The 9,828-nt window shown below is 36.7% G+C and overlaps 1 pseudogene; it reads left to right on the top strand.

Moving 5' to 3' along the window:
• The first annotated feature begins 304 nt into the window (after positions 1–304).
• On the top strand, positions 305–8,562 carry LOC132103735 (collagen triple helix repeat-containing protein 1-like; annotated as a pseudogene).
• The last annotated feature ends 1,266 nt before the right edge of the window (positions 8,563–9,828 follow it).

Here is a 9,828-nt window from a genome sequence, read left to right as displayed (position 1 = left end):
TGCTCTGTGATGCATAAAAAGACCGTTAAAACATAATTGGACAAGAAGAAAAGCTCAATGTTAGAGGTCTTCTCACCTGTGCAAAAAGCTTCTGAGAAACCACTGATGAAGAATATGAGAAGTATTGATTCTTGTTTTATGTCATATCATGACCCATTACAATCCGATTCTACATGTGGAGGGAAGTTTCTCCAGCAGTCTGGGAATAATTGGTCCCTAGAGAGATCGCATCAGCTCCACCTCCCACATCTCTCTCTCTCTTTCTCTCTCTGCCTCTCTCTCTCAGTCCTGTCTAGAGCTCAACAGATGTAGGCAGCCCTGTTTTCTCTAACTCTCAGCTAAAATATGGGACACTTGAAGACACGAGTATTGATCATATTCTGCTTATTATTTACATGTTACGAAGCAGAAAAATTAAAACCAGAGGTCTACGCCAAAAGGATGTTGACTACATGGAAAAAGTAAGACTAAGTATTTATTGAATTATTTTTGTCTCTTTTTACTTCAAAGGGCAAGATAACTTTATATTTCTTTGTGTGTGTGTGTGTGTGTGTGTGTGTGTGTGTGTGTGTGTGTGTGTATTGCATTTAAACCCAAAGGAAACTTAATTGCTCTGAGACTAAATTATGTGTTACTTAATTATTCAGATGTTTCTCATAAAATTCCAGGCAAGCGTTGACTTTAAAGAGTGGAGAGCTACAAAGGACTGTGCATAGCAGCTCAGATCATTTTGGAATAAATTTGATTAATGTTCAAGATTCTGAGATTACAGACTTTTAATTGCACACTTTGCACAGTTTGAGATCTCTTTTGAATCTCTGCAGGAGAAATATGATTTTATTTTTATCTCACAAGAACCTGTTTTTTCTCCAAAACAGTTATAAACAAGGTCTCCTCTGCACATAGCTTTTTTAAATAGGAAGTTTTGTCTTCTTTCAGAGGTTCTAGAAACTTTATTTTGAGCTGTCTGAAAGAGGTCATAACATCAGACACTTCAGTTTTAACCATGTAGTATGAGTGACTAAAAGATAATTGGTTATGCTAGCTGATTCTGTCTCTTCAAAAAAGATTCATATTAAAACAGTGATTTCCTGCCGACAGAGAAAGTTTTTCTTATTGACTAAAGCCTTTGCCAATATTGAACAATGCCAGATTAATTTTAGCAGATGCAAGAAGAATATGAGTCACAGGGACCAGTTAACCAAGCGGTAACATGCATTGATTGCTAAAAAAGGATGTGACAAAGCTGTTTAAACTCCTTTCAAAGCCTTTTGCAGGAAACTAGCTAGAATTGTGTTTCAGGTACTCTTTATTGGGAGTAACAACTCTTAAAAGCACTGTTTACAACTGCTGAAACAGGTTAGTCTGTTTGGTTACTCTGAAAGTGTACTCACCATCTGGCCATCCAAGATGTAGATGAGTTTGTTTCTTCATTGTAACAGATTTGGAGAAATGTAATGTCTTTCTCACCAAAGACATTAATTGATGGACTGGAGTGGAGTGGTGTGGATTACTGGTGGATTATTGTGATGTTTTTAATCAGCTGTTTGGACTCTCATTCTGACGACACCCATACACTGCAGTGGGATCCATTGGTGAGCAAGTGATGGAATGATACATTTCTCCAAATATGTTACTATGAAGAAACTAACACGAACGAATCATTCGATGTAACCAGATCGATTTAAACCAGTTCACCAAATCAAACTGAATCGTTTTAAACGGTTCAAGTCTCCAATAAGCATTAATCCACAAATGACTTGAGCTGTTAACTTTTTTAATGTGGCTGACACTCCCTCTGAGTTCAAACAAACCAATATCCCGGAGTAATTCATGTACTCAAACAGTACACTGACTGAACTGCTGTGAAGAACTGAAGATGAACACCGAGCCGAGCCAGATAACGAACCAATGATTGACTCATTCTCCTCTGCTTTTCACTTCATCAGATGTTGATGGACTGGAGTCGTGTGATGGCACCCATTCACTGCAGTGGGATCCATTGCTGAGCAAGTGATATAATGCTACAGTACATTTCTCCAAATTTGTTTTAAAGAAGAAACTAAATAATCAAGGATAGCATAATAAAGTATATTGTTACAACCTAAAAAATATATACTTTGTGCTCTCAAAATGACATTTAACAAGCTTTGTCTCACCAACATGACCTAGCATAAACCACAAGGTGCTGAATGGGCCTAGGTGCTGACTTTATTTCAGGAAAGGTTACAGGCTACGACAAATGAGTTAAGATGGTTTATCATAAACCATAATCAGTGAAATAAAACAAATCCAGGGCTCTATGGATCATGGACTGGGAAAAAATGTCTTAGCTCAAAGATCAGAGCTAGCCTACTCTATCTCCAAAAAAAGGTGTTTTATTGTAAATGATTGTATCAGGTAAGCATGCTGCTAGATTTATCACTGTAATGAAAAACAGACACGGTGATTCTTTTGTATTTGCTCGCGGTGGGTAGATTATATGGAGGGTGAATTTCTCATTCAGGCCAGTCGGGGAAGCATCACTAATGAACCTGGCAAGACTTGCCACCGAGGAAAATGGTGCTGTGTGCATCCAGCAAGGCAAAGCCAAACGCACTGAAGGCTTGAGCTCGGCCACGGCACTGCAAGCTTGTAAATATGAATACATTTCACTTCCTGGCTTGCCCATGGCCTGTATCGGGAAGATTTATTACCTATTTAAGGGCCCTTATTTCCACAGCTCTATGCTCGCAGGCATGCTGATTAGAAGCTGCATTAGTCTTGCAGAAGAGACTCAGGTGACAGCGGAGCTGCTTTATACTAAAGCCAGACTAGTGATGGGATTTATGGCTCTTTAAGGGGATCCGGATCTTCGCGATCCGTTCCTTTCAAAGAGCCGTTCAAAAGAATGGCTCTTTTGGCTCTTTTTAAATATTTAGTCAGTTTTAAGAAGCCAGCTTGGGGGCATCTCAGTTTATCCTGGAAATAATCACTGGGAGGAATGATGAGGTGAGATTTGTAGCCAAATAATTAAAACTCAGATATCACACACCAATATCTGAGTTTGAATTATTCTGAAATATTGATTATTACCTCATTTGTCATGTGTGGACTATATTTCATAGGGTTGCACAAATCCCTCTGCTTAGACAGTGACATCACTATTTTGGATTTACCTTTAGTACAAAGTGTGTGTGTGTGTGTGTGTGTGTGTGTGTGTGTGTGTGTGTGTGTGTGTGTGTGTGTGTGTGTGTGTGTAAAGCTACGTTGACTTATGTTATTCATACAATACCTACTCAAATAAACATCAAAAACAAAGCCGGCTGCAATGAATTTCTGTGCAAAACAGCTTTTACTACAAACACTTTCACACAAGAACATTGTTATCACACAAGAACATTTTGATAGAAAACAAAAAATATTTAAAGTAGATAAAATTAGAATAAATAAAATGGAAATGTCTACATACTACATACTATTACTATTGTAAACTTTGCAAATAGGACATCAGCCCCTTCAAGTCAATGAACAATAACAAAGTAGGCTGCAATGAACATGCACAACTAATAACTAATATCATCACGCTATAAAGGGTTGGCCTGCGCTGGGTGCGCCCCTCCCCCTATAACTGTTCTGTCTCGCGGAGGAGCTCATTTGTCTGCATCTGTGTGAAATACGCATAGGAAAAAAGAACGACAGAAAGAACGGCTCCCCTCCAGCCGCGACTCGGCTCCCATCGTTCATGTTTATGAGCCGTTCAAAAGAATCGGTTCGTTCGCGAACGTCACAACTCTTAACGGCGCTGATCCACTTGTCCGACACGACTGTCGCGTGGTGTCGCGACGCCTCCCCACATTTGTACGTTGATGGGCGTTCCTCTGTTTGCCGCTATGGGCGTGGTTTTGACCAAGCGGGAAATGTTGCTTATTTAAAGCATTTGTTCGAGGAAGTGATGTGTTTTGTGGATTTCAGTCATGAATCGAATAAGAGTATGATCATTGTAGCTGCTCTGCTCTACCTCCGGAGGAAGAAGCCACGTCGTCGGCACTGGGTTCACCCTATCCGGAGTGAAGTTGTCCGGCGCGAGTGTGGGGAGTACCATCATATAAATTAGGGAATCCTGCGACAGCCACAATCAGTTTCTCCTCCATTTTGTACTCTGGAACTAAAGTTTCCGCGCATTTTTGAAGTAGGATGTGACCTGCGAAGAGACTTCCCTCCGTCTCCATATGCTCTACTTCTATTGGATAGAAGCGCCGCGTTTGACGGACTTCATTTGCATAAAGATGGGCATCGGCCAGCTTTTTGACGCGCAGCACTTTTTCAAATGAAGCGCCGCCTTCCCGGAATGCTATGCGGGTGCGACAAAGTCGCGTGACGTCACCCATAGGAATATAGTGGAGCGCGGCGCGACAGAAGTGTCGCACGGACAAGTGGATCAGCGCCGTAAGCCAGACCCCCTGCGCCCAGAGCCGTGTATTGTTCGCGCAGACGAGGTTTGGTTAGGCGATGACATCGCTTCATATTCGACACGTGCGCTCGGAAGCCGCTCTCTTTTTGATATGTAAATGTTTGGCGTCACTGCCTCGCTAATGCGCGCGCATTTGTACAAAAAAATTCTTAAATAGCTTATTATGCATGCGTTTTTTCTGCATGGTCGCAGAGCTCGCTGGTTGGTCCACCTGGCATTTTGGCGAAGTTTCTCAGCCATCAGTGGCACTGGCATAAGTCAACTGAATGTTCATTAAAATGCATTTTTGCTCACACAGGCTCTGCAGGTTCTGGTAGATGATTAAATGAATGCATAACATCATATATTTTGACTGTTAGTAGTGCATATTATTAAGCAAATACTTAGCTGTTGGTGTCATCTAGCCTATATGAATTTTAGTTTATTAGGCTATTTATTTTCTATTATAATGTTTCGAGTAAGCTTTTATTTACATAACTTTAGTTTTAATTTCTAATTGCAATTTTAGTGATGTGTGCTTTTTTAATTTTTATTATTTCTTAAAAGTTTATATATATATATATATATATATATATATATATATATCCATTACAGCAAAGTCTCTTTTATCTGTTTAGAGTCAATGCAAAAGTGTCTTGTTTTTATTTGAGCTTTATTTTTTTATTTTAAAAGTTGCAGTGTTTAGTTAGTTAACAAAAATAGCCTAATATAGCATGGTTTGATGATGGGTGTTGTCTATTTCTTTTCTAAGTGGTCAGACTTAAGCCCTGTTCAGGCTACACAAATTTATTGTTATTTTTTTTTATAAAAAATATAATATATTATATTATATTTATTTATTTATTTATTTATTGTCTGTTACAACAGTCACTGTGGCTAAAGTTTTGTCTTGGGTTGGCAATATTGCTATTTTTGCAAAACTGAACTTGTATGTCAGTTGTCTTGGTCCAGACCAAAAAAAAAAAAGAAAGGAGAAAAGGTTAGACTACATTTAGTCCTAGTTCCATCATTTTTAACACCAAGCCTAGCAAACAAAGTTCGATTTAAGCAAAGTCAAACCTGCAAATTAAATAACACACTGGAAACCACCCACAAACATTGTAGTAATTCATAGGGCATTTTGCATGGTTAATCAGCTTAGTACTCGACTAATAAGTATAACCCTGCATGTTTTAAGATGATCATACTGTCAAAGAATGCCATATCCGTGTTTAAGCTGTTTATCTGAAACTCTATGAACAACTGTGTGATCAGATAATGAATCACATAATGACAGATGATTCAGTCTCCATCCAGCCAGGCTTAATGCAGGCAGCGTCACAGACAGTGTAGGCTACTTCTCCATGCCCATTAGCTACATTGTGCAAAACATTAAGTATTAGCCATAGCATGGTATTTTCATAAGTTACCAGAGACCACACCATAATAACTCATTCCAGATGCATTACATTGACTAGACTTGACTTGGATGAGGTTGTTACCTACTGTTCAGGAACTCCCAAGTTACAAAATATGCTGTTTAGTATCATGCCAAAAACTTCCTGTTGAATCCTGCATGTTTTTAGTATTCCAGTTGCCTCCAAGTTCCAGCAGGCACCCAGGGAAGGGATGGAAATCCAGGAGTGAATGGAATTCCAGGTACTCCTGGAATACCGGGCCGGGATGGTGCAAAAGGGGAGAAGGGTGAATGTGTGACGGAGAGGTTTGAAGAGCCATGGAAACCCAACTACAAGCAATGTGCTTGGAATTCTCTCAACTATGGCATTGACCTGGGCAAAATTACAGTGAGGTCACAATTATGAATATTGCTTTAGAAAGCATGTCCAAAAAAAAACAAAATAAACAATGCTTTCTTATTTTATCATTTACATACATAATAATTGGCATTAGCTTTTATTTATTATTTTCAGTTTTCATTTTAAGTCATTTTTGTAGCATGTGCTTTTGTCAGTTTTATTAATTTTCTTTTATTTCCGAATCATTTTATATAGCTTTCATTTTTATTTAAGTTATATTTTTGAAAATTTAGAAAGTAAAATTAAGTAGTTATATATATATATATATATATATATATATATATATATTTAGTTTTTCAATTGTGTTTTTCCATCTTTGTTACATATTTATAAACATTTTTTATTTGTAGTCAACAATAACAACACTGGTACACTGTAAAAATTAGTTTTGGAAGTTGTAAATAAAACAAAGTTAATTGGAGTAGCCTATGTTTTACAAGAAAGAAAATGTCAATGTCAAAATAAGACAATTTCAGTCTGTCTATTTCAATTCAGTGTGTTATTTGCTGTTTCTTTGTAATTATTGGTAAAGTTGATGTTTATATATATATATAAAATTTAAAATACAATGGTAATAACATGTTTTAGGTGAGGAAAAACTGTTTAAATTTCTATTCAAATCAGCTCTTTGTCAAAAAAAAGAGTGCAATTTCTATATAATTGTGTAGGTAATTATAATAATGTGTGGGAAAGTAATAGTGGTGGAAACCACTTGGTAATCATTCAGAACAATGGTAAGCCTCAAAGCACTTTGGTAATACTGTCTCAGAGCATCAGCATACCACAGTATTTTTTCAGCAGGATATGGTTGGTTTAAATGCTTCTTTCGAGCAGGTGTGTTGTAAACAAGGCATCAGATTCATCTGCTCTTCCTGTGTTCCTGTCCTCAGGAGTGTACGTTCACTAAGCAGCATGCAGACAGTGCTCTCCGTGTGCTGTTCAGCGGCTCACTCAGGCTGAAGTGTAAGACAGCTTGTTGCCAGCGCTGGTACTTCACTTTTAATGGGGCAGAATGTGCCGCTCCACTGCCTATAGAGTCCATTGTTTACCTGGACCAGGGAAGTCCAGAATTCAACTCCACCATCAACATACACAGAACCACGTCAGGTAAGAGGCAAGAAACCACTCGTTCAGACAGTGACATCAGAACTGGAAATCTGAGACTGCCAAAAACAAGTCCTTACAATGTGTCTCAGCACACATCAGTCCTGTTATGGCACTTTATGAAACTCCAGTTTGAAATGGAGATTTTTACAGTACATTTTTGCAAGATTTATTACATTCTATCAGACAAATAAGTCTTCTAGTGTTAATAATTTTGCAGAAATTAATGTTGCACAAATGTTGGCAAGGGAGATATTTACTTGCAGAGCTCTGCTGAAAGAATGATTTTCTTTTTGAGTCATGATTTATTTTTAGTAAGGTGGAAATTATTAAAATCTTATTGTCAAATCTGTGTCAAATTTTTTTTTTGCTTGTCTTTTTAATAATAAATAATAACTTTACATCATACATTACATTTTATCACTTTTTTGGTAATGTGAAAAAAAACTATTTTTGAATGTTGTTTTAGACTTTTATTTTCTTTTTGTCAAGACACTTCACACATAGTAATGAAAATCAAAGGGAATATATGCTGTACATATACGGTTTATTGAATAATAATAATTATTTATTTGTCAATTATTTAATGAAATGTTTATTCATTCTTAAATAACTTATTGAAAATAATGTCTTTTTCAGTATATATATATATATAAATATATATATAATTTCATATTTTTTCTTAAATCATTAGAAAAATGTAAATATTTTATAATATGTATTATATATATAAATTTGTAGACAACTTATTAAAATAAATAAATTAAAATGTATAATATGTTAGTCTCCACTCTAAACACTGCAAATAGTTTGGTATAAATTCATTACAGCAGATAAGGGTGTCTTTGAATTTCTCTTTCCCCCTCAGGGTGCAATAAAGCATGTCTGTTTATCTCTGTTTTTCGACAGTTTTTTAACTTGAAGTGAGTACCAGAGCAGAGATATCAGAAGACATCCTCGAGGATGCAGTGAGAAATGGTCAGACTGACACACCGTCTGTTTGTTTCAGTTGAAGGTTTATGTGAAGGAGTTCGGAAAGGCCTGGTTGATGTGGCGATCTGGGTGGGAACCTGCGGCGACTATCCACACGGAGACGCTTCCACCGGCTGGAATTCTGTTTCCCGCGTGATCATAGAAGAGCTTCCTCTGAGCAGCTGAGTCCCTCACAATCTTCCAGAAACTACCAAGCACTTTCTGTGCTACTACAATTTTTTTACATTTGAGGATGAATTTCTTTCTTAAAATAACGGTTCTTTATTGATATTGATGGTTCCATGAAGAACATTTAACATACTTTTGATTCCACAAAATATTCTTTAGGGTTCCAAAGGGTAATTTTTTTTTTCACAGATGCCATGGAAGAGTCAGATTTGGATCCTCAGAGAAACTTTCAGTGATCAGTTCTCAAAAGAACCCTTTTTTTCTTAGTGTGATGAACATTTTAATAATCTAAAAATGGGGGTTGTCAAATGGGACCATTTTACTGTTCCTACAGCGGATCAAAACAGTATTATGATTGGGATCTTACCTTTTAATATTCACATCCAATAATTTTTTTTCTTCTTCTCAAGACACTGTGCTTTGGCTCTTATGGCCGAATAATGTTATCTATGATGACTTTTTTTTTTTTTTTTTATTATTATTTTACAAAGTACTGTTGGTTGGGTGGAAATTTATAACTGTTCCAAAAAAAGTGTTGCCTGCACCTGCTGAGAAGGAAATATAGTGACAGTAGCTCTTGGAAATTTTACTGATAGAGACTGATAGAAGGCAGCAGAATGTGAGAAAGAAAGGAACGAGGGATAGTGGGGAGAGGGAGGAAACCCCTGATCTAAAAAAATTAAAAAATAAACATAAACCTATAAAGAACTTTTTGAGGATTGGAAAGATTCCATGGATGTTAAAGGAACCATAAATGCCAATAAAGCAATGTTAAGTGGACTTAATGTTCATTGGATGAGTAAAATGTAGGGAAAAAGTTTTTTTTAAGAACTATTCACTGAAAGGTTCTTTGGGAAACCAAAAACATTTTTTTTTTTACTTTCATTTCCTTCCAACCTTGATATATTTCTAGAAGCGCTTCGGCAGCATCTGTTTGCAGATGCCACTCGGTTTGATATTTTGTGACATTTAAGTATATTTAAGTCCGACAGCCCTCTCTTGATGTCTACCTCTACAAACAAGGGCTGAAACAATCACATAACCTCGTACTGGAGTGACAGACTCTTAAAACTACAGTAGAAGTATGTTTGTAAGTAATTATGTTTAACAATTTGAGTCTGGACAGGAACTGTAAAATACATTTTATTGGATCATTTTTAAATGTCAATAAAGTTTTTTTTTTTTTTAAGAACTCCTATCTTGGATACAGGTTCTTCAAAGAACATTAGTTATTAACCTATGAGCATAACAAATTTTAAGGGCTATGAATTTGAGCTCATTAACACAAATGTCAGCAATGAGCCAGAAATGTCA

This window comes from Carassius carassius, chromosome 24 (assembly GCF_963082965.1).
Source record: "Carassius carassius chromosome 24, fCarCar2.1, whole genome shotgun sequence".
Lineage (NCBI taxonomy): Eukaryota > Metazoa > Chordata > Actinopteri > Cypriniformes > Cyprinidae > Carassius > Carassius carassius.
The sequence above is the reverse complement of the archived record's forward strand: the minus strand, read 5'-3'. Positions and strand labels throughout refer to the sequence as shown.